Source organism: Mobula hypostoma, chromosome 5 (genome assembly GCF_963921235.1).
Source record: "Mobula hypostoma chromosome 5, sMobHyp1.1, whole genome shotgun sequence".
NCBI lineage: Eukaryota > Metazoa > Chordata > Chondrichthyes > Myliobatiformes > Myliobatidae > Mobula > Mobula hypostoma.
This window is the reverse complement of record NC_086101.1, coordinates 112,466,167-112,492,729: the sequence shown is the minus strand read 5'-3', so window position 1 is coordinate 112,492,729 and position 26,563 is coordinate 112,466,167. Positions and strand designations below refer to the sequence as shown.

General features: G+C 43.9%; 1 protein-coding gene across 1 annotated transcript in view; it reads right to left on the bottom strand.

The window, feature by feature from the left end:
- Positions 1-15,549, bottom strand: part of LOC134346922 (uncharacterized) — a 142,230-nt gene extending 126,681 nt beyond the window's left edge. Inside the window, exons 1-3 of the mRNA XM_063048780.1 lie at positions 15,528-15,549; positions 6,553-6,642; positions 1,543-1,605 (exon numbers count right to left, since the gene is read on the bottom strand). The gene's annotated coding sequence lies outside the window, so the exon portion shown is untranslated. The remainder of the gene's footprint in view (positions 1-1,542; positions 1,606-6,552; positions 6,643-15,527) is intronic.
- Between the last annotated feature and the right edge of the window lie 11,014 nt (positions 15,550-26,563).

The window sequence follows — 26,563 nt, the reverse complement described above, 5'->3', positions numbered from 1 at the left end:
AGATAAACATGAAAAAAAAACAAAATGAAGCATACTATAATGGGGTTTGATGAAAAAGCACAAAAAGAAACTTGAATAATGCTGGGTTAAATAATGTGATCTCATGCTGTGCACACTACAATAGATAGTGCAGTGTCACAGCACAAGCAACCAGTCCAGACCCCAGTTGTCAATTGCGCAAAGACACAAGAAACTGTGCATGTTGTAATCTGGAGTAACAATGTGCTGGAGGAACTCAGCGAAAAGCAGAATCCATTTGGGGTGTGTGGAGGGGGTGAGGCTGCTGCACTGCTGGTCAAAACTCTGCATCAGTAATCCTGACTGAAACATCAATAATTCCTTCCCTCCCAGCCACAGATTTTGCATAACCTGCTGAGTTTCTCCTGTAGATTGTGTTGTATGTAGAGTTTACTTTAGGTGCTACACCACCAGGTTCAGTTGGGACCAGTTGTTACCTGTCAACCATCAGTCTCAGCATGGATAACTTCACTCACCTCAACACTGAACTGATTCCACAACCTATGGACTCCCTTTCAACAGCTCTAAGACTCATGCTCTCAGTATTCCTTGTATACTATTTATTTATTATGAGTATTATTTTGTTTTGCTGTATTTACACAATGATTTCTTTTGTACATTGGTTGTCAGTCTTTGTGTGTAATTTTTCAATAAGAATCACATGGGTTTCCTCCCACAGTCCAAAGGCATACCAATTTGTAGGTTAATTGATCATTGCAAATTGTCCTGTGATTAGGCTACGGTTAAATCGGGTATTGCTGGGCAGTGGGGCTTGAAGGGATGGAAGGGCCTATCCTGTGCTGTATCTCAATAAAATAAAATAAAACAAACATTCTTTGCAGAAATGCAACAGCCTCAGGACTCACAGCACCAGGTTCAAGAACAGTTACTACCCCTCAACCATCAGGCTCTTGAACAAAAGAGGATAACTACACTCATTCCATTTCGGTGGTTCCACAATCAATGATCTTACTATAAGAACTCTTTACCTTGCTATTTCATGCTTTTGTTATTTATTGCCATTTATTTATATTTGCATTTGCACAGTTTGCGATCTTCTGTGTTCTTGCTCTTTCACTGATCCCGTTTACAGTTACTATTCTATAGATTTGTTGAGTATGCCTGCAGGAAAAAAAATCTTAGGGCTATATGTAGTTTCAGATAATAAATTTTTCTTTGCAGTTCTGAACTTTGAATGCCCAGAAGAAAATGAATCTCAGGGTGACACAATTGTATTTTGGCAATAAATTTACTTTGACCTTGAAGTTTGAACTTTGGACATTATGTCTGTGACTGTGTGGACTTCTTCAGGGTGTAGCGGCTTCTTCACACATTTAAAGGTGTGCTGAGAAGTTAATTGGTCAATGGAAATCATTCCTTCTGTGAGTAAGTGGTAGAAGCATCGGATGGACTTCATCAAATAGAGAAATGGGATTGCAATGAGAGCCACCAAGAACTGAATGGGAAACTTTGAAAATATGAATGGAACAATGTAAATTAAGAAAGCCACGATGGTCCACATACCTGTTCCACTTTCTTGTACCTATTTCTTGTAAAGGGGATAGAGTGCAATGCGTCACTCTGAGGCTGAAACCAAAACAGAACATGGATAATTATAAGAGTATAACTCTGCAGTCTAAACCCCGACTTCAGTCCAATTCATCTCCTAGTGATAAGCGCTCCCTTAGATATTTACCTATATACAGTCACACAGCACAGAAACAGGCCCTTTGGTCCATCTCGTTTGTGCTGAACTAATTGTGTTGCTTGTCCCATCGACCTGCACCTGGGGACCATACCCCTCCCATCTACGCACTTTTCCAAAGTTCTCTTAAATGCTGAAATCAAAACCATGTCCACCAGTTTCACTGGCAGCTCGTTCCACACTCTCACTACTCTGAGTGAAGAAGCTCCCCTGAAACATTTCACCTTTCACCCTTAACGCATGATTTCTAGTTCCAGTCTCATCCAAAACTCAAGTTGAAAAAGCTTGCTTGCATTTACCCTATCTATAGCCTTCATGACCTGGCTGGTGGCGTAGTGGCATCAGCGTCAGACTTCGGGACAAAAGGTCCCGGGTTCAAATCCAGCTAGCCCGCTCCCTGGCACGCTTTCCATCTGTGCTGGATTACAAGCCGGTGATCTCGTTGGAAACTCACCCGGCAGAAGGAAATGGCAAACCACTGCTGTAACTTGCCCCGTACGTGATTCCCCACTACGTTAGAAAGGCATGGAGGGAAATCATCCGCTAACTGGAGAAACTCCAGATACAACGTACCTTTCCTTTATAGCCCTCATAATTGTCTACACTGCTCTTGAATCTCCCCTCATTCTTCAGCGCTACAGGGAATAAACTCTTAACCTATTCAACCTATCCCTACAACTCAGAACCTCAGGTCCTGGCAACATCCTTGTAAATGTTCTCTGCACTCTTTCAAGCTTATTGATATCTTTCCTGTAGGTTGGTATTTTAGCAACCTTGTGTACCAGCAAGGGCAAAGTTCGATTGAGCTGTAGAATTGTTATTTTTCTTATAGTTTACATTTCATATGCTTCTTTGTACATTTAAATAATCACCTACACAGTACTGTACAAAAGCCTTAGGCATGTATATTAATTAGGGTGACCAAGGCGGTGTCGGGGTGAGAGGGGGCGGGGTGGGCTGGCGGGGGGAGGGGGAGGGTCGGGCCGAAGTGGGGGGGGGGGGAGGAGGGTCGGGATGTTGCTGGAACTTGGATGTTACAGGATAAGGTTGAATAGTTTAGGACTTTCTTCCCTGTAGCATAGAAGAATGAGGGGAGATTTGAAATTTGAGGTATCCCTTGCTGAATATCTACTGTTGTGATGGTGACTGGTTCTTCCAGTTTGCAGGTGGCAAACTGCTTTCTCCCATATACTCTTCTAGTACTCTTCAGTTGCTGTTTTGGTTGGTTCAGGTACTGGCATGATGTTACTCTGAAGACGTGCAAATACATTTCCTGGTTCTTTGGAGAAAAGTGCATTTATTCGCTTGGGCTCGGTGTCCTAAGTGTACCTCTGGTTACCAGAGCTGTTAACAGCTTCCACAGCTTTGGCTATGGACATATCTCTGTACTTCCTTAGTAACTGGGAGTTTGAGCTTCACAACTTTCTGCAGCTGAGAGACTCTGCTGACTTCGCCCTTGTGGTTGTCATCTTGGCTTCCAATTGTCGTCTTCGGGGGAGGGAGTGGGGGGGGGCGCAGGTTATGACAGTACTCTCCACTGTATTTCATTTGCTAGCCCAGCATTTCTAGAATTGTTGCTGCTGATGCATAGATCAGGTTATTGGTCTGTTACGTTGGAGGCTGCAATTGTGAGTAGTGCTTCATTGGCTGCCACTAGCATGCTGTTTGATGGAATTTTATAACCAAGTCTGGGAAGCCTAGTTCATTGAGAAAGTCACCAGTTTAGCCATGATCTTCTCTTTGATTGCAGCAGCCAGCATCAATATGCCCTGATATGAGATTTGAACTTGCATTTCCCGTGTACAAGGAAATGCTATTACTTTTGTGCCATCTGTGAGTTGTGGAGGTGGGGTTTGAATTTGTGTTTCCTGATCGGCTCGGCTCGGTTCTGCAGTGATGTTGATCAGTGCATCGTGATTGTACATCTTCCAATTCAAGATGTGATAGCAATCTTCTGTTGACAATGTTTGATCGCTGGGTAGCATTTTATTTTTCTTTTCACTGATTTTTTAATATATTACCACGTTTTGCATTGTACTGTTCACACGAAGTTAACAAATTTCATGACTGATGCTGATGATAGTACCTGATATTATTGACATAAACCTGATTCTGATTCTTCTCTCTTTCAACTTGCTTCCTTTTGTCCCCCTCCCTTTTTCTTTGTTGTCTCTCACCAGGCTTCTTCTCCCTTTGAGAAAATCTGCAGATGCTGGAAATTCAAGCAACACACACAAAATGCTGGAGAAACTCAGCAGCCCAGACAGCATCTGTGGAAAGGAGTAAAGTAGGATCTAATGAAGGGTCTCGGTCCGAAACAGCAACTGTTTATGCTTTCCCACAGTTCCTGCCTGGCCTGCTGAGTTCCTCCAGCATTTTGTGTCCATTGCTTCTCCTCCCTCCGTCTTCTTTGCTCTTGTAACATTCAACAAAATGATTGTAAGCAACAAGTTTTATGCCTCATTCTTAACTTCCGAAGAACCTTTGGATTGCAAGAGCAACAGGATTCAACAAGGACTCTAATTACACTTAAGCTTGAGCATTACATTACAGATACAAACTGTATCAGTCTCTGCCGTTCCTTTGAGTTCATCAGATGCTTGGAGAGGGGGAGCTTGCTCTCCATATTGTACTGCCCAAGCTTGCTTATCTAGACCGCTAAGGTACACTCATGTAGGCCTCAGACATGTCATTGTAGGCATCACAGGCTATCTTCTGTCATGCACCTCAGCACTTTCCAGCATAGATCCATGAAAGGCCATAGGACCCGACAATGTACCATTACTGGCATGCATGGGAGCAAGCGTGGGCACTTTTGGCCTATGCACAGCAGCACTGGTACATGTGTCATTGCACCAATGAGTCAGCCTAAAGTTTCCAATAAGAGGCATAGTAGCAAACCTACTATGTAGTTTGAATTGCTGCCTCACAATTCAATCCTGCCCTCCAGTGCTGCATGTGCAGAACTTGTATACTCCCCCCATGACTGCACTCAAGATGCTCAAGTTTCCTCCATATTCCAAAGATGTGTGGGTTGGTAGATTAACTGACCACTGTAAATTGAACTTGGTGGAGGGTGGAGATACATCTCTATCAAACAAGGCGTAAGGTGCTCCTTCCTTCTGCTAGCCCACAGGTCTCCGTTGGGCAAGGCGTGGCAACTGCTTAGCCGCTGCCCCACCCCTCCCCCGATTAGGTCACATAAATCCATGGGAGCAGATGATGGATGGTCATACGAGCAGCTGGTGCATATCACAAGACCTGGTTATGCGACCACTGATGCCAGGTACACAATGTCTGAACAGTATTGATAATGGCTGGGGTCACCCATCTTGTACAGACACTGTGAGGAAGTAGACAATGCCAAACCAGCCTGTAGAAAAGCTTCATAAGAGCAATCATGGAAAGACCATGATCACCTAGGTCATACAACATTTCATATAACATATAACCATATAACAATTACAGCACAGAAACAGGCCATCTCAGCCCTTCTAGTCCATGCCAAACTCTTACTCTCACCTAGTCCCACCGACCTGCACTCAGCCCATAACCCTCCATTCCTTTCCTGTCCATATATCTATCCAATTTAACTTTAAACGACAACATCGAACCTGCCTCAACCACTTCTGCTGGAAGCTCGTTCCACACAGCTACCACTCTCTGAGTAAAGAAGTTCCCCTCATGTTACCCCTAAACTTTTGCCCTTTAACTCTTAACTCATGTCCTCTTGTTTGAATCTCCCCCATTCTCAATGGAAAAAGCCTATCCACATCAACTGTATCTATCCCCCTGATAATTTTAAATACCTCTATCAAGTCCCCCCTCAACCTTCTACGCTCCAAGGAATAAAGACCTAACTTGTTCAACCTTTCTCTGTAACTTAGGAGATGAAACCTAGGCAATACTTTAGTAAATCTCCTCTGTACTCTCTCAATTTTATTGACATCTTTCCTACAATTCAGTGACCACAACTGTACACAATATTCCAAATTTGGTCTTACCAATGCCTTATACAATTTCAACATTACATCCCAACTCCTATACTCAATGCTCTGATTAATAAAGGCCAGCATACCAAAAGCTTTCTTCACCACCCTATCCACATGAGATTCTACCTTCAGGGAACTATGCACCATTATTCCTAGATCCCTCTGTTCTACAGCATTCTTCAATGCCCTACCATTTACCATGTATGTCCTATTTTGATTGGTCCTACCAAAATGTAGCACCTCACATTTTTCAGCATTAAACTCCATCTGCCATCTTTCAACCCACTCTTCTAACTGGCCTAAATCTCTCTGCAAGCTTTGAAAACCTATTTCATTATCCACAACACCAACTATCTTAGTATCATCTGTATCATATAATGAACAAACAAATCCTATGTGTTCTAACTACATAATAATAATTTGTTAGGTCCAGCTGCTAGGTTTTTAAGAAACATCTTCAAGCTGAGGTACAAGTGAGTGTGGTCTGAAGAGGAAAATGTCAGAAATGACCAAAGAACCAAAAACAGATAGTTCAGAAGATTCACTGAAGACAGTTATGTCCTGTGGGATTTAGTTCAATTTTGCAGTTTCCAAGGTGGGCTGGTTTTCAAATTTATGGAAGAACAGACCAGTAGCCCCACCATAAACCCTATGGCAATTCCTTAATACCTCCTTACAGGCTGAGAGTCAAATTTTGTCTGATCATTATCCCCACAGATGTAGTACCATACAAGTCTCCTACATTGAGGGCAACACTGCAGTCATGGGTCCCCTTTCAGATAACTCAGATTGTCAGTTTGAACCTAAAGGAGTCAAGATCACTCATGTTTACATTACCTGTTGCTTTTTAGATAAATCATCCTCCTGTGCCTCTTCTTCCCTGGCACTCACAGGACCTCTACTGCGCAGTGTAAGCCTTCTGGTTGACTGCAATGAAAAGACATTTTATTTTAACATGCAGCAAATACAAGACCATTACCTGGAGCTCAGTTTTGCCGGTGCTAACACCATAGTGGGCCGCATCACAAATAATGATGAGTTAGGAGTACAGGAAGGAGATAGACAGTGACATGGTGTCATGATGTTGCAGAGTATTCTGGAGTTAGGGTATGTAGCAAATATTAAATTCAACAGCAGACATTTTTCAGATTTGAATGTGGATTGCAGATGGAATTTAAAACGCAGCTCAGAACATTGGGTTTTATGGAAGTACAGGTTGAGGTGAATCATAAAGAAACACTCCACTCAGACCTCAGATGCCTGCATATACATGAACACGTCCTAAAGGCAGTGGGATTAACATTCACTTGGATGTCTGGAGTGTGGGTGCAAAGGAGGTGGTGTTTGAAAACTATATATACTTCAAAGGAAGCCTTGTTAGATATACTGCAACTTTAGAATTGTCCTGCTGTTATCCTGGGCTTCTAAAATGTCACGTAACATTGGACCAAACAGACCTCATCTTCCAAGATTGTTTCAAATAGCTGCTCGTTGTGCTGAATAAACTTCTATATATCCACTAGCTTCAGTGTCTCTCTAGTGACTTTGTTCACAGTTACAACATTTGGGGGCTCGTCCGGGATACGTTCGTATCCCCCGTGTGGCCAGCGATCTCAGCCGTCTAAGTGAGTGAGGCAATGACGCTAACTTTTCCCTCAATGTCAGTAAAACAACGGAGCTGGCCAATGAACTCGGGATGGGGGATGGTGCAGATGTTCCTGTTTACGTCAACAGTGCTGAAGGTCAAGAGCTTCAAATTGCTAGGAGTGAAATCATCAATAGTCTGTCCTGGTCGAACCACATAAACCACATCACGGCCTAGAAAGCTCAATGATGCCCTAACTTCCTCAGGTGGCTAAAGAAATTTAGCACGTCCCCTTTGAATCCCCTCAGTACAGCATAGAAAGTATCCTAAATGGATGCATCACAAACTGGCATGGCAATTGTTCTGTCCATGGTCACAAAAAACAGCAGAGTTGTGGAAAAATCAAGAAAGCCCCTCTATAGACTCTGCCTACTCTTCTCACTGCCTCAGTAAAGCAGCCAGCATAATCAAAGACCCCCACCCACCCTAGACATTCTCTGTTCTCCACCCACCCCCCCATTGAGCAGAATATACAGAGCCTGAAAATGCATAACACCAAGCTCAAGGACGCTTATATCTCACTGTGATCAGTTCCCTTGTATAAATCACAATCAAATTTAATATCACCAGCATATATTATAAAACAGTTAAATTAAATAAGTATTGCAAAAATAGAAACAAAAAAGTAGTGAGGTAGTGCTTATGGATTTAATGTCCATTCTGAAATCAGATGGGCTTCTTGCAGCACTGCTGCTTGAAGATGTTCTGGATGCTACGAAGGCTGGTGCCCACGATGGAGCTTTTACCACTTTTCTGCAGTTTACTTCGATCCTGTGCAGTAGCACCGCACCCACTCACTCCATCACCACCATACCAGACGGTGATGCAGCCAGTTAGAATGCTCTCCACAGTACATCGGTAGAAATTCGAGAGTGCCTTTGGTGACATACCAAATTTCCTCCAACCCCTAATGAAATATAACAAATGTACCTTCTTTGTAGCTGCATCAATATGTTGGGCCCATGACAGTGTTCAAGAAAGTGACATCCATCACCAAGCACCCTCACCACCCAGAACATGCCCTCTTCTTTTTACTACCATTAGGGAGGAGATACAAGCACTTGAAGACCCCCACTCAACAATTTAGGAACAGCTTCTTCCCCTCTGCCAACAGATTTCTGAATAGGTCATGAACACTACTTGGATATTTTTTGCACAATTTATTTATTTTTGCAACTTACAGTAATTTCTATGTCTTTACACTGTCCTGCTGCCATAAAAGAAAACAACAAACTTCACAAAACCCCTAAAACACTGGAGGAACACAGCAGGTCAGGCAGCGTCTATGGAAAAGAGTAAACAGTAAACGTTCTGCCCCAGACACTTCTTCAGGACTGGAAAGGAAGGGGGAAGATGCCAGAATAAAATGGTGGGGGAGGGGAAAGAGGCAAGCTGGAGGGTGATAGGTGAGACCAGGTGGGTGGGAAAGGCTGGAGAAGAAAGAATCTCAGAGGAGAGGAGAGTGGACAATAGGAGAAAAGAGAAGGAGAGGACCCAAGAGAAGGTAACGGGCAGGTGAGAAGAAGTAAAATGTCAGAGTGGGGAATGGGGGGGGGGGCAGAAATCTGTTCACCAGAAGGAGAAATCGACGCCACCACGTGCAAGCTACAAGACGAAATACAAGGGTCGTCTCTTCTCAGCACAAGAGGAGGCCATGTATTGACACGTCAGAACAGGAATGGGAATCGGAGTTAAAATGTTTGGCTACTTGTGGCAGATGGTGCAGAGGTGCCTGATGAAATAGTTCCCCAATTTATGATGGTTGTCACCAATATACAGGAGGCTGCATCGGGAGCGCTGGACACAATAGACGACGCCAGCAGATTTGCAGGTGAAGAGTTGCCTCACCTGTAAGGACCGTTCGGGGCCCAGAATGGAGGTGAGGGAGGAGGTGTATGGGCAAGTGTAGCACTTAGGCTGCTTGCAGGGAACTTCACAACTCACACAAAATGCTGGAGAAAATCAGCAGGTCAGGCAGCATTTAAAAAAATGAATAATCAGCCAATAATAATAAACCTGATTCTGAATGATGAATGAAAGGCTGAATGAAATTCTGAAAAAAAGGCTTGGTTAGCACCAGCAGTGAGGACCAAGAAGATATGGACAAGTGAGGTGCCGGAGTGCTTACAGGACTGTTTCGAATCGGACGACTGGACCGTATTCAGGGATTCATCTTTGAGTCTGAATGAGTAAGCCACAGCTGTCACTGACTTCATTAAAACCTGCGTGGATGAGTGTGTGCCTACAAGAACATGTACGTACCCAAATCAAAAACCGTGGATGAATTGGAAGGTTCGTTATCTGCTGAGGACTAGATCTGTGGCATTCAAGTCTGGCGACCCAGGACTACACAAGAAAACCAGGCACTACTTACAGAGGACTATCTCAAGCAAAGTAACAACTCCCAACGAGGTTGGAGGCGGAACCAGATGCACGTCAACTCTGACAGGATTTGCAGGCCATTACTTCCCACTAAGTGAAACCTAACATCATGAATGGCAGTGATGCTTCACTCCCAGATGAGCTCAATGCCTTTTATGCACACTTTGAAAGGGAGAATAAAACTACAGCTATGAGGATCCCTGCAGCACCTGGTACCCCTGTGATCTCTGTCTTGGAGGCCAACATCAGACTGTCTTTGAAATGGGTGAACTCTTGCAAGGTGACAGACCCTGATGGAAAACCTGGTAAGGCTCTGAAAACTTGTGCCAATCAACTGGTGGGTGTGCTCACAGACATTTTTAATCTCTCACTGGTAAAGGTGGAAGTTCCCACCTGCTTCAAAAGGGCAACAAGTATACCAGTGCCGAAGAAGAGCGTAGTGAGCTGCCTTAATGACTATTGTCCAGTGTCACTCACATTTATGGTGAAGAAGTACCTGGGGAGGTTGGTCATGGCTAGAATCAACTCCTGCCTCAACAAGGACATGGACCCACTACAATCTGCCTATGGCGGATGCCATCTCATTGGCTCTTCACATAGCTTTGAATCACCTGAACAATACTAATACCCATATCAGAATGCTGTTTATTGACTACAGCTCAGCATTTAACACCATCATTCCTACAGTTCTTATTGAAAATCTCCAAAACCTGGGCCTCTGTATCTCCCTCTGCAACTGGATCCTTGACTTCTGTGTGGTCTGGAAATAACATCTCCACCTCACTACAATACTGACACACCTCAGGGATGTGTGCTTAGCCCACTGCTCTACTCTCTACACCCATGCTTGTATGGCTAGGCACAGCTCAAATGACATCTATAAATTTGCTGACAACATACCTACTGTTGCAAGAATTTCAGATGGTGAGGAGAAGGTGTACAGGAGCGAGATATATCAGCTAGTTGAGTGGTGTCGCAGCAATATCCTTGCACTCAGTTTAAGACCAAAGAACTGACAGTGGACTTTAGAAAGGACAAGACGAGGGAACGCACACCAGTCATCATAGAACAGCGGTCCCCAACCACCGGGCCACAAAGCATGTGTTACCGGACCACGAGGAAACGATATGATTTGGCGATATGAGTCAGCTGCACCTTTCCTTATTCCCTGTCATGCCCACTGTTGAACTTGAATGCACGCGAGGTCATTACACACGCGTCATCCATGTCAGCGCAGGAAGATCAACTCCTCGAGCTTGCAAATGACAGCAGGCTGAAAAGTATGCTTGACATAACATCTCTGTCGGCATTCTGGATCAAAGTCAAGGCTAAATATCCTGAGATAGCCACGAAAGCACTGAAAACGTTTCTTCCATTTCCAACATACCTCTGCGAAGCAGAGTTTTCTGCAATGAATGCAATGAAAACTAAATTGCGGAATAGACTGGACATAAGGAACCCCCTTCGACTATCGTTGTCTCCTGTCACCCCTCGATAGGACCGTCTTGTTGCAGGGAAACAAGCCCAGGGCTCCCACTGATTCAGCGATATTGGTGTGTTGCAATGATTTTATATGTTCATACAAGGAAAATATGTGCTGTGTGTTTAATATCCAAACGTTACTTAAATGTTATGATGCTATTGACTTATAAGTGACTTATAATTGACTTGCAACTATATTCATGTGAGGGAAATATGCATTGTGTGTTTAATACTAAATTCCTTAGATAAACCCTTTTAGAAATGAAATTGAGTGTATTAGCCACTTGTAAGTGACTTATAGTTGACTTATCACCTATATTCCGCTTGTGATTAACACCCCCTCCCCCAGGGCTGCCAGCTGTCCTGTATTAGCCGGGACATCCCGTATATTGGGCTAAATTGGTTTGTCCCATACGGGACCACCCTTGTCCCGTATTTCCCCCGCTACGGTAGATCGTTCCTATGAAACCTGTCGTGCCAAAATGGCGTAAAGCAAAGAAGCAATTACCATTAATTTATATGGGAAAATTTTTTGAGCGTTCCCAGACCCAAAAAATAACCTACCAAATCATACCAAATAACACATAAAACCTAAAATAACACTATCATATAGTAAAAGCAGGAATGATATGATAAATACACAGCCTATATAAAGTAGAAATAATGTATGTACAGTGTAGTTTCACTGAACAGAATCGCCAAAAACGATTTGTAGAAAAAAAATTGGCACGTACACGCATGCGCAAACAGGTGCCCACGCAAGGCTTCATGGTGATGGCAGTCTTTCTCAGGGTAAACACAAGTGTCCCGTATTTGACTGCTACTCTTATCCACTGGCAACCCTACCCGCCCCCACCGGGTCGGCTGGTCCGCGGTGCAAAAAAGGTTGGGGACCTTTGTCATAGGGGGATCAGAAGTGGAGAGAGTGAGCAATTTCAAGTTTCCGGGTGTCAATATCTCTGAGGATCTAACCTGGAACTCCATCACCCAGGACGTGCCCTCTTCTCATTGCTACCATCAGGGAGGAGTTAAAGGAGCCCGATGACACACACTCAGCGATTCAGGAACAGCTTCTTCCCCTCTACCATAAGATTTCTGAATGGACATTGAACCCATGAACACTACCTCACTACTCAAGTACTAAACCTGATTCTGATGTGGGAGGAGACTGGAGCACCCAGAGGAAAGCTACACAGTCACAGGGAGAACGTACTAACTCCTTACAGACGGGAGGATTTGAACCCAGATAACTGGTGCTGTAGACAGTGCTACACTGACCAATATGTTACCGTGCTGCCCTACTTCTTAACTTTTTAAAATCTGGCTATGTTAAGGAATCCCAAACTTAAAGCGCATCAGATATTTCAGAATCCTGTTTATCCTTGTGATCCTGTGCACTTGAACCCCCATCCAGTCAGACTGATGGGCTTAAGTAAGTACCATCCAGGACATGCCCTCTTCTCATTGCTACCATCAGAGAGGGGGGGTAGTGGAATCTGAACACAGACATTGTAGAAACAGCTTTACTATCAGATTTCTGAATGGGCCATGAACCCATGAACCTTAATGTTTTTGCTCTCTTCTTGCACTAGATATTTATCTAAGGGTAGTATACAGTAACTACAAACTGAACTCTTGATAAACTAATTTTGAATGTAAGGGGTGTCCATAAGTCAGGCATTTTGTAACCCAGGGACAATCTATACAGGTGTCCCCCGCTTTTCGAACGTTCGCTTTACGAAACCTCACTGTTACGAAAGACCTACATTAGTACCCTGTTTTCGCTTTCAGGTGTTTACACTGTTATGAAAAAAAAGCAGCGCGTGATAAAAAATTCAGTGCGCGATAAAAGGCAGCACGCGCCCCAAGCAGCCGTTGTCCCCCGGATTCGGAACGGCATTACTTTAACACGTGTCTGTGAGCAGCCGTTAGCAAGGTGAGTTCTATGGTGTCGGAAAAGCCTAAAAGAGCTCATAAGGGTGCGCGCAGCTTTGGACTTCCAGCTTCTGCAGACTTTCTGATATTTATGACCAGCTGCTGCCACTGTTATAAGACATTTGAATATACCACATCTGTACCCTTGATCTCCCAATCTCCATTATTATGGCTTTTGGACATACCTGCGCTGCAGTCTCTCTGTAACTACAACAGTAAGTTCTCCATTCTGTTTTCATTTATCAGCTCAGAATAAGGTTTGTTATCACCGGCACATATCGTGAAACTGTTAACTTTGAGGCAGCACTACAATGCAATATATAGCAATAAAGTGAAAAAACTGCTAATTACAGTAAAAAAAATTTCCCGAATCGTTGAGCATATGCATTCAGGCACCTGTACCTCCTTCCTGATGGTAGACAAAGCCTTTCTGAGACATCACTCCTTGAAGATGTCCAGAACCTATGGAGGTTAGTGCCCAGGATGGAGCTTTCACAACTCTCTGTAGCTTACTTCAGCCCTGTGCAGTAGCACCCCCCCCAGCCCCCATACCAGACAGTGATGCAGCCAGTTAGAATACTCTTCATGGTACATCTCAGAAATTTGTGAGTGCCTTTAGTGACATGCCAAATCTCCTCAAACTCCAAATGAAATATTGTAGCCGCATCAATATGTTGGGTTCAGGGTGCATCCGCACAGATATTGACACCCAGGAACTTGGATTTGCTCACTCTTTCCACTTCTGACCCCTCTATGAGGACTGGTGTGTGTTCCCTCATCTTACCATCTCTGAAGTCCATAATCAGTTCTTTGGTCTTACTGACGTTGAGTGCAAAGTGTTGCTGCGATACCACTCAACTAGCTGGTATATTTCATTCCTGTATGCCCTCTCGTCACCATCTGCGATTCTGCCAACAATCATCAGCAAATTTACAGATGGCATTTGAGCTGTGACTAGCCACACAGTCACACTTATATATGGAATGATCTGCCTGCATGACTTGCAAACAAAGGTTTCCCATTGATTATAGGTACCTACCAAATTTCAAAGGTTCTCATCTGAAAAATAAGCCTTAACTTAGTCAGTTCCATCATGGGCACTACCCGCCGTAGTATCCAGGACAACTTCAAGGACCAATGCCTCAAAAAGGTGACGTCCATCAATAATGATCCCCATCACCCAGGTTATACCCTCTTCACACTACTACCCTCTTCACACTACTACCATCAGGAAGGAGGTACAGGAGCTTGAAGGCACACACTCAACGATTCCTGTAAGGAGTTTGTACGTTCTCGTCATGAGCACGTGGGTTTCCTCTGGGTGCTCCAGTTTCCTCCCACCGTCTAAAGACGTACCAGTTGGTAAGTTAATTGGTCGTTGTCACGTCCTATGATTAGGCTAGGCTCGCAGGGCCTACTCCATGCTGTACCTGAATAAATAGATAAATAATTAAAGCTCCCTCTCCACTGCCATCAACTTCTGAGCGGACATTGAAACTATGAACACTACCTCACTTTTTATTTCTATTTTTACACATAACTGTAAATCACTTTTTTTTGCCTCTAGTAGTATGTATTGCATTGTACTGCCACCACAAAACAACAAATTTTACAATATATGCCGATGATATTAAACCTGATTCTGAACAGTAGCTTTGACAATACAAGCCCTCAGCACTCCCCTCTAGCCTCCATGTAGACTTTAGGCAATGTGCACAAAACGGTAGCGGAACTCAGTAAGTCAAAGGCAGCATCAATGGAGGGTATAAACAGTTTGTGCTTTGGGTCGATAACCTTTATCAAAAATAAGGGGGGGGGGGTGCAGAAGCCAAAATGATAAAGTAGGCAGAGTTGGAGGAGTACCAATTGGCAGGTGATAGATGAGACCAGATGAGGGGGAGGGGGTTGGAAGTAGGAAGCTGAGAGGTGATAGGTGAAGTCACCCCCTTCCATCGATCACCCCTCTGCTTCTTTCTTCATCCCCGCCCACAGCACACACCTTCCCTCCTCCCCACTATCCGTTCTCACCTATCACCTTGATTCATGTCCCTCCTCCCATCTTCTTATTCTGACTTCTGCCCCCTTCCTTTCTAGTCCTGCTGAAGGATCTCGGCCCGACACCTCAACTATATGGCTGCCCCTCTCCACAGATGCTGCCTGACCTACTGAGTTCCTCCAGCATTTTGTGTGCGTGTCTGTGGCTCAAGATGTGCACCATTTGCAAAATCTAGATTTTATGCTCACAGGCCAGCGTGCTGCCCACGAAGAAACAGCAATCATACTTTGTCCATTTGTACCTCAATACTTTACTTCCAAATGCAACAGGATATTTTACTACCGCAATGGAACATCGGTGTTATTTACAAACCGTGCACGTGCAGCTCGACCAAACTGCGCATCCTTAACGGCAACGCAACATTAATTTTCTTTTTTTCTTTTCGGAAAAAGGTTTTAAAAGTAGCCAAAAAAAAAACTTGAAGTAAGAACCACCGTCTGTCAAAGTACATACCATTTTCCGCGCCACGCGCCGACTACAAGCGCCCTCAACTCAAAGGTGAAAGGTCCTTAACCCCCGCCCTTTTTTTCAAATCGACTTCCGGCGGTTAGACTCAAACACCCTCTCCCGGCCCCGCTGCGGGGCATTGCCATTTTTGTTGGGGGCAAATAATCGACGCTGGCTGGCGCTTGTGGTTTATCTCAACTATCCGCAGTCAGGTTTGGATTATTTTTAACCAGGGACGAGACTAACTGGGGGTTTATGATGTTTTTTGATGTATTCTCGTACTTTGCATGAAGAATTATCTTTTCTGGGTGGCTGACTGTCATGTGGCGCCCTCAGCGGTGGGAGGCTGAAATTATCTCTAAATGTTAGATTCCGCAGATGCGGGAAATCCAGAGCAACACGCACAAATTAAATACGAGAAATAGCTTTAGAGAATTTCGGAGTAACAAACACAAAATGTTGAGGTAACTCAACAGGTTAAGCAGTATCTATGGAGGGGAATAAACATACGACGTTTCCGGCCGAGAAGCAGCCTGACCTGCCGAGTTCCCTAGTATTTTGTGTGTGTCACTCCGAAATTCTCTAAAGTCACTTCTGGCATTTAATTTGTTCAAAATAACTTGACTCAACTAATTAATCACCAAAGCATTTTGAAATATATATATATTATATAAAGGGTCTGTACCCGAAACGTGGACTGCATTTTTTTCATAGATGCTGTTCCTCCAACATTTTAGTGTGTGTTGCATAAATAGTAATGGCATTGATATTTCCTTGCATCATAAAACCCGTAAGATGTAGCAGTAGGAATAGCCAATCAGTCCATCCAATCTGTTCCACTATTCAATTGTGGTTGTTTTGCTTTCTCAACGTTGTTATCTCAGTAACCTCTTATGAATCAAGAACCTCTTAATCTCTCCCTTAAATACTCTAAATGACTTGGGCCTCCACAGCCCCCTCCCCAACTCCAGCAATGACTTCCATGGATTCACCAGCTTCTGATTGAAAAAATTTCTCCTAAACTCGGTTCTAAAATCATCGTCGTCATCATTATGTGCCATGTTGTATCTGGGCGATCATAGTCTGCCATCTGTCTTCAATCTGAGAAGTTCTAATAAACTCTTCAAAACTTTTGCCTATCCATCTCTTGATGTAACTCATGAATGCCATGCGCTTTCGACTGCGACTTTTTCTTTCATCGTTTTTTCCTGTCACTGCAAGATGTTCGAGCTTCTCTCTCCTCAGTACATGCCCCAGAAATTCCAGCTACCATCTCCTGATTGATATCAGTTCTCTTCTTATTCCAGCTTTTCACAACACTTCCTCATTTGTTACTCTATCTTTCCACAATATTTTCCTCAGCATTCTTAGAAACCACGTTTCTCCACTTTGAGTCTTCCCTCATTTTTTTTTTGATATTGCCCAACATTTGCTTCCATGTGTTAGTGTGGAATAAATGTAGCACCCCAAAATTCTGAATTTCACACCCACAGAAATTATGTTATTCTTTAGTATCTTGCTCAAACGCTCAAATGTGAATTTAGCAATCCCAATCCTCCCTCTAATTTCACCATCAGCCCTGCCATCAGATGTTATTGTCCTCCTGAAGTAATTGAATTATTCTAAAAGGACTTTCTAAATAAAAGTTTCCTTTATTCTGAGGCTGTGCTCTTTGTATCCTAGAATCTTCTGCTAACGGAACCATCCTCTCCACATCCATTCTGTCAAGAATCTTTTTTTGTTTTGTTTTCTTGATCTAATTGTATACTTTCTTCTGTTTAGTCTATGGTTTATTTCTTGTGATGCTGCTTATTTGTTGTTATGTGCCTATGATGGTGTGTATATAATTTAATTTGTGTGTACCTGTACTTATGCATACGACAGTAAGTTTGGCGTTGACATCATGATGACATTGATCACAGTGCCAGTGAATGCCATAATGATAGCTGACAGTGGCAAGATTGCATCAGAGAAGCAGATACACCATACTTGCCTTAGATCTTGACCACACATCACCACCTCCAAACCATTGCTGCCTGATTCCATCCACCTTCATTTCAACCATTTAATGAGAATCAAAATAAAAAAGAGCAGACGCTGAAAAATTGAAACAAAAACAGAAAAATGTTGTAAACACTCAGCAAGTTGGACAGCATCTGCGGGGAGAGAGAAGCATCCCTTTGTCAAAATGTTCACTCTGTTTCTCGTTATACAAATGCTCCCTACATTGCTGATCATGTCCAGCAATTTGTTTTTGCTTTATTTCACCTGGTGCTGAAAGCTTGCATATGCCTTTGTCACCCAGACACGGCCATTCCAATGTCCTGCTTCTACCTTCCCTGCTGTTGAAGTTATTCAAAATTCTCTTGTTCACACCCAAACTTGTCACCCACCCTCTCATTCCTGACTATACGTCATCCTCGTTTTCAGGCTTTAACTCTTACCCCATAATTACTTTAGTTACTGCCCATTCTGCCAGTGGCGTTTAGGGGAGCAATAAACATCCTCCATCTTTGGCAGTGTTCAAGACTTCATTCATCATGTCAGTAGCCTCCTCTCAGTTTTTGCTACTGTCAATCATGTAAGTCGTGGTTGGAGACTTAGGAATACTGTCACACTCAATGGAACCTTCATTGCTGTTTCTGTAACAATATTGTTTTACCAGTCAGGGTTGTTAGCCCTGAGTTGAACTCCTGAACCTGGAGGACCAGTGGACCACTCTTAGTCTGACCTCTACCTTTTGGCCTGTTTGGCACAGGTGACCCTACCAAGAGCCAAAGCATAAAGCTCTGACTCCAGACAGTGCTCTGGGTCCTTGAGGCACGCCAGCCTCCAAACCCAATGACAAAGTTGTCGTCCTTTTGGAGGAACCCTTACCCCATATATTCTGCAAACTGGAACAAAAAACAAAACTTTAGATGCTCCACCATTGATGTCTGTGCTTTCTATTGCCTTGGTCCTTATGCTAAGGAATTCCTTTTCTGATCTGCTCTGGCCCTCTTCCTTAAAGATGGGCTTGAACACCTAACTCTTGAACGAAGCCGAATTGGGACGGTGGGGCCCAGGCCCAAGAGCATATTGAAGCAGCAGGACCCGGGTCCAAGAGCAAGGAACAACCCAGGGTTTGGGCAATTTTAGCACTGGGCCCGATTGGAAAACGTCAGGGTGTCAGGGCTGATGGCGAGGGACCCACTGCTCACTGCTCCATGAGGTTTACTCGTCTCTGTGCTGAGCTGCGGCTGTGGCCCATGCAGCTAATGGGCTCTTGAATCGGCTGCAGTGATGACTGGCTTGTGGCTGTGGACTCACTTTTGTGAACTTGAATTCTGAATGTTAATTGCTGACTTTTATTGCTTACACGATTTGTTTTTTTTTCTGTCCAATAGGTGTTTGACAGTCTTTTTTAATGGGTTCTATTGGGTTTCTTTGTTTTGAGTGCCTGTAAGGAGATGGATCTCAAGGTTGTATATAGTACATATATTTTAATACTAAATATACTTTGTACTTTGTATCAAGCCTCTCTATCGGCCCTTTTATCGCTTTGCACAAACATTTGGTAGTCCCTAAAACGATATGTAAGTTAATTGCCCTCGTAAAGTTGGTGGTGAGCTGATTCTGTCACCTTCCTGTCAGCTTGAACCACTCTGGCCATTCTCATCTGACCTCTCTCATTAACCAGACGTTTCTTAATGTCTGGTGTCTGTATAGCAACATATACACTCACTAGCCACTTTTTTAGGTACACCTGTACACCTCAGAATCAGAATCAGGTTTAATTTACTGAAATTAGTTATTCTGTGGCAGCTCATTAATACAAATATCTAATCAACCAATCATGTGGCAGCAACTCAGTACATAAACGCATGAAGAGATAGTCAAGAGGTTCAATTGTTGCTCAGACCAAACATCAGAATGGGGAAGAAATGGAATGATTGTAGATGCTGGACGGGGTAGTTTGAGTATCTAAGAAACTGGTACGGTACTGAGATTTTCATGCACAACAGCCTCTAGAGTTTACGGAGGATGAAGCGATAAACAAAAAAATTCCAGTCGTGGCAGTTCTGTGGGCGTAAATGCCTTGTTAATGAGAGAGGTCAGATGAGAATGGCCAGAGTGGTTCAAGCTGACAGGAGGGCGACAGAATCAGAATCAGGTTTAATATCACTGGCATATGTCATGAAATTTGTTGTTACGCAGCAGCAGTACAATGCAATACGTAACAAAAACTTAAATAAGTTAAATAAGTAGTGCAAAAAAACTAGTAAGGTAGTGTTCATGGGTTCAGAAATCTGATGGCAAGGGGTTCTAGCTGTTCCTGAGTTGTTGGGAGTGTATCTTCAGGCTTCTGAACCCCCTTCCTGATGGTAGAACAGGGCATGATCTGGGTGATTGGGGTCCTTGATAGTGGATGCTACCTTTTTAAGGCATCGCTTCTTGAAGATGCCCTAGATACTATGGAGGCTAGTGCCCGTGATGGAGCTGACTAAGTTTACAACTCTCTGCAGTTTATGTCAATCCTGTGCAGTAGCCGCCCCCCCCCCCATACCAGACAGTAACTCAAATAATCATGTGTTGCAACAGTTGTGCGTAGGAGAGCATCTCTAAATGCACAGCATGAAACTGATGGCAAACAGCAGCAGACCACAAGCATACAGAAGTACACTCAGCACCCACTTTATTAGATACCTTCTGTACCTAATAAAATGCCCACTAGTGTAGAAACATAAGAATTACAAATACAAGTAAGCCATTTGGCTCCTCAAGGCTACTCTACCATTTAATAAAATCATGGCTGATCTTAAATCATGCTGTTGGGTAGGCATGTTTCCACAGTTTTGATCAGCATTTAATACCATCATTCCAAAAATCCTGATTGAGAAGTTGCTGAACTTGGGCCTCTGTATCTCCTTCTGCAATTGGATCCTCGACTTCCTAACCGGAAGACCACAGTCTGTGTGGATTTGTGATAACATATCCTCCTCGCTGATGCTCAACACTGACGCACCTCAGGGGTGTGTGCTTAGCCCCATGACTGTGTGGCTAGGCATAGCTCAAATACCATCTACAAATTTGCTAACGATACAACTGTTGTTGGTAGAATTTCAGGTGGTGATGAGAAGGCATAAAGGAGTGAGATATGCCAACTAGTGGAGTGGTGCCACAGCAACAACCTGGCACTCAACATCAGTAAGACGAAAGAGCTGATTGTGGACATCAGGAAGGGTAAGACAAAAGAACACATACCAATCCTCATAGAGGGATCAGAAGTGGAGAGAGTGAGCAGTTTCAAGTTCCTCGGTGTCAAGATCTCTAAGGATCTAGCCTGGTCCCAACATATTGATGTAGTCATAAAGAAGGCAAGACAGCAGCTATACTTTAGTAGGAGTGTGAAGAGATTTGGCATGTCAACAAATACACTCAAAAACTTCTATAGTTGTACTGTGGAGAGCATTCTGACAGGCTGCACCACTGTTTAGTATGGAGGGGCTACAGCACAGGACCAAAAGAAGCTGCAGAAGGTTGTAAATCTAGTCAGCTCCATCTTGGGCACCAGGACATCTTTAGGGAGTGGTGTCTCAGAAAGGCAGTGTCCATAATTAAGGATGTCCAGCACCCAGGGCATGCCCTTTTCCCACTGTTACCATCAGGCAAGAGATACAGAAGCCCGAAGGCACACACTCAGCGATTCAGGAACAGATTCTTCCCCTCTGCCATCCGATTCCTAAATGGACATTGAAGCTTTGGACACTACCTCACTTTTTAAAAACTATACAGTATTTCTGTTTTTGCACATTTTTAAAAATCTATTCAATTGATTTACTTGTTTATTTATTATTATGGTTTATATTATTTATCATTATTTTTTTTTCTCTCTCTCTGCTAGATTATGTATTGTATTGAACTGCTGCTGCTAAGTTAACAAATTTCAGGTCACATGCTGGTGATAATAAACCTGATTCTGATTCTGATGAAAGAATGATATATTTCTAATGTATTATATTTTATCCTTAGGTTATAGAGGTATGGCTTAGAAAGAAGAAGAGTTGTCAAGTTGCTGAGAGGCAGTTTGTAAGTCCATCTGCTTCCTTCTTCTGAATCTTTTGTGGCTGTACTACCCTTCTTCAATTCTGGTCTCATAGCCATTCCCAAAGCTAATAGCTGTCTAAACAGTAACTACAGGAATTTTCTCTCATATCCTCCCTACTCTTTTTTTTCCTCTTTGTATAAAACGAAGATTTTCATCACTTGTTGTGATACATACTAAGGATTCCGGTTAAATGGGCCACATCAGGATGAGTACATTTTGGCCCAATTAAGCAGCTGCTCCAATTAGCTAAAATTTCAAGGAAATAGTTAAAAGATGTAACTAAAGACAAACTACCATTTAACAGAGCAATAATGTATGTATTTAAATGAAATACAGAACAAATTAGAGCACTGCATTACCTGTACAGTACTACAAAACTATTAGTTCCTAATATTTATCGACAGAAGAATTCATCTGCCATGTTCTTTTGATAGATTGTTAGTGACAAAATCAGCACAGACATCTAGTGCAGATAATGCACTGCCTTCATACAATGCTTTAGACAATTATGTCTTCAAAATCTTCAATTTCATTGTAATATTCAAGATGATTGTCAATACCTTCGGTAGTAGAAATAAATGTGCGGACTATTGTCTAAATGGGGAGAAAATCCAAAAATCTGAGATGCAAAGGGACTTGGGAGTCCTTGTGCAGAACACCTTAAAGGTTAACTTGCAGGAGGAGTCGGTGGTGAGGAAGGCAAATATAATGTTAGTATTCATTTCAAGAGGTCTAGAATGCAAGAGCAAGGATGTGAAGCTGAAGTTTTATAAGGCATTGGTGAGGCCTTACCTTGAGTATTGTGAATGGTTTTGTGCTCCTCATCTGAGAAAAGATGTGCTGGCATTGAAGAAGGTCCAGAGGAGATTCACAAGGATAATTCCAGGAATGAAAGGGTTATCATAAGAGGAACATTTGATGGTTCTGGGTCTGTACTTGCTGGAATTCAGAAGGATAAGGGGGGATCTCATTGAAACCTTTTGAATGTTGAAAGGCCTAGGCAGAGTAGATGTGGAAAGGATGTTTCCCATGGTGGGAGCGTCTAGTATGAGAGCACAGCCTCAAAATAGAGGGGCGCCCTTTCAAAACAGAGATGTGGAGAAATTAGTTTAGCCAGAGGGTGATGAATTTGTGGAACTTGATGCCACATGTAGCTTTGGAGGCCAGGTCATTGTGTGTATTTAAGGCAGAGATTGAAAGGTTCTTGATCAGACATGGCATCAAAGGTTGGAAGGAGAAGGCCAGGAACTGGGTTTGAGGAGGAGGAAAAAAAAGGATCAGCCATGATTGAATGGTGGAGCAGACTCGATGGGCCAGATAGCCTAATTCTGCTTTGCCTTATGGTCTTATGTTCTAACATTCAGTAGGTTTCAATTAAGTCCCAATGCATTCTTCTAAATTCTAGTGAGTACAGTTCCAAAGCTGCCAAAAGCTCCTCATATGTTAACCCCTTCATTCCTGGAAACATCCTTGTGAACCTCCTCTGACAATACATCCTTTCTGAGATAAGGGGCCCAAAACTATTGACAATACCGCAAGTGAAGCCTGACTGGTGTCTTATAAAGCTTCATCATTATCTCTTTGTTTTTATATTCTATTTCCCTTGAAATGAATGCTAACATTGCTAACCTTCTTTAAAGTGATCAATTCCATTATCTAAATCAGTGACAAACAATGCAAAAAGTAGCAATCCCAATACTGACCCCCGAGGAACACCACTGGTCACAGGCAGCCAACCAGAAAAGGCCCCTTTTAATCCCACTCACTGCCTCCTGACTGTCAGCCATTCCTATATCCATGCCAGTACATTTCCTATAACACCATAGGATTTCATCTTATTTAGCAGCCCCAAGGTACCTTATCAAATGCCTGCTGAAAATCTAAGTAAATGACATCCACTGCCTCTGTTTTGTTCTCCCTGCTTGTTACTTCCTTGAATATTTTTAACAGATTTGCCAGGCAAGATTTCCCTTTACAGAAACTATGCTGACTTTGACGTGCTTTATCATTCGTCTCCATGTACCTCGAAACCTTGTTTTTAATAATGGACTAGAACACTTTCCCAACCACTACAGGCTAACTGGCCTGTAGTTTTCTCTCTTTATTCTTCCTTCCTTCTCAAAAAGTGGAGTGATATTTGCAATTTTCCAGGCCTCCGGGACCATGTCAGAATCAAGTGATTCTTGAAAGATCATGACCAATGCTTCCGCTATCTCTTCAGCGACCTCTTCCGGACTCTGGAATGTAGTCCATCTTGTCCAGATGACTTATCCACCTTAAGTTTAGTTTGCCTCGCACTTTTTTTCCTTTGTAATAGCAATGGCACTCACTCCTGCCCCCTGACACTCTCAGATCTCTGGCATACAACCTGTGTTTTCCACAGTAAAGATTTATTAAATTCATCTGCTATTTCTTTGTCCCCCATTACTACCACACCAGCATCAATTTCCAGTGGTTCAATATTAACTCCGACATCCCTTTTATTCATTATATAACTGAAAAAGCTTTCAGTATCCTTCTTTATATTATCAGCTAGTTTGCCCTCATATTTCATCTTTTCCCTTCATATATTATTTTTAGTTACCATCTGTTGGATTTTAAAAACTTCCCAATTATCCAACTTCCCTTTCACTTTTGCTACCTTATTTGCCCTTTCCTTGGCTTTTATGCAGTTCTTAACTTCCCTTGTCAGCCACAGTTGCCTAATCCTGCCATTTGAGAACAATTTCTTCTGAAGGACATAGCTATCCTGTGCCTTGTGAACTATTCCCAGAAACTTCATCTACCTCTGTTCTGCCGTCATCCCTGCCAATATCTCCCTTCCAATCCACCTGGGCAAGCTCCTCTTTCATGCCTCTGTAATTCCCATTATTCCATTGTGATTTTGATACTTGTGAGTTATGCATCTCCCTCTCAAATTGCGCTATGAATTCAATCATGTTATGATCACTGCCTCCTAAAGGTTCCTTTACATTAAGTTCCCTAATAAGATCTGGGTCATTATACAACACCCAATCTAAGATAGCCTTTCCCCCATTAGGCTGAAGGACAAGCTGCTCTAAAAAGCCATCTTGTAGGCATTCAACAAATTCCCTCTCTTACCATCTGACACCCACCTGATTTTAGTCCCCTGTTACAATTGTGACATTGTAGCGACCCACTTTCTAGCACACACGAACCAGTTCACGAAACAGCGCGCGCAGGCAGAGAGGCCAGCCCCCAAAAAAGGCGCCAGACCATCTTCACCAGCAGAGGGAAAATCCTGCGCGCGGAAAGGGCCTGCGATTATGCATTCCCCACAGCAGTCCCGCCCAGGGAGGGCGGGAACGGGAAGGCTTTAAAAGCAGGCCGCAAAGTTTGAATAAATCTCTTTTATCGCAGCTCCAACTCACTGACTACGTGTGGTTATTCTAGCGCTGTGTGTAGCACACCGCTACATTTGGTGACCCCGACGGCCCAAATGATATTTAGGCCAGAGATGACTGACGCCGCATCTGTTCATGCAGTTTCGTTAAAACTGCCAAGCCTTTGGGCGCTGCGACCCCGTCTCTGGTTTGAACAAGCAGAAGCCCAATTCCACATTCGGCAGATAACCTCGGAGTCCACTCGCTACTACTACGTGCTGAGCTCCCTCGACCAGGAGACTGCTACACAAGTTGAGAAGTTTATACAGTTGTCCCCGGAGGACGGCACATACACAGCATTCAAAGCCCTGCTCATAAGGACTTTTGGACTCTCATGGCGCAAGCAAGCTGCCTGCTTACTGCACCCGGATGGTTTGGGAGACAGGCCGCCATCGGCATTAATGAACGAAATGCTGGCCCTGGCTGAAGGACACAAACCCTGCCTCATGCTTGAACAGGCATTCCTAGAGCAACTGCCCGAGGACATATGCCTGCTGCTGTCCGACGCAGATTTCAGCGACCCCCGGGAGGCGGTGGCCCGGGCAGATGTGCTGTGGAATGCCAAGAAGGAGAGAGGGGCATCCGTCGCACAGATCATCAAGCCGCGTGCCCAACGACAGACCAGACCAAGCCTGGCAGCAGAGCCCAACGAACAGTGGTGCTTCTACCACCAGCGGTGGGGCGCAGAGGCCCGCTGCTGTAGACCACCCTGCAAACCAGGAAACGCCACGGCCCAGCCGCCGACGATTGCTACGGCGGCTGGACATCAGGACAGCCTCCTGTACGTCTGGGACAAGCAGTCGGGATGCCGCTTTTTGGTCAACACCGGAGTGGAGATCAGCGCCTTACCTCCAACGAGTTACGACACCCGCAACAGAGAACCGGGACCCACCCTGAGGGCTGCAAATGGCAGCACAATATGAAGCTACGGCACCCGCACGGTGCGGCTACAGTTCAGCTCCAGCCGGTTCATGTGGGACTTCACACTGGCCGCCGTGGCCCAACCACTCCTGGGAGCGGATTTTCTGCGAGCTCACAGCCTGCTGGTCGACCTGCAAGGTAAGCGATTAGTCCATGCCAAGACTTTTCAAACGTTCTCCCTGGGTGAAGCCAAGTTGCCAACCCCACACCTGGACTCCATTACGCTGTCCAACGACGAATTCACCAGGGTCCTGGTGGATTTCCCATCAGTACTGACACCGCAGTTCACGGCAGCCATGCCCAGACACGGAGTACTGCACCACATCCCGACCCAGGGACCACCCCTCCACGCCCGTGCTCGAAGGCTTCCCCTGGACAAGCTCCGACTGGCGAAGGAGGGGTTCAAGAAGATGGAGGAATTGGGGATCATACGATGGTCCAACAGCCCATGGGCCTCCCCCCTGCACATGGTGCCCAAGGCAATGGGG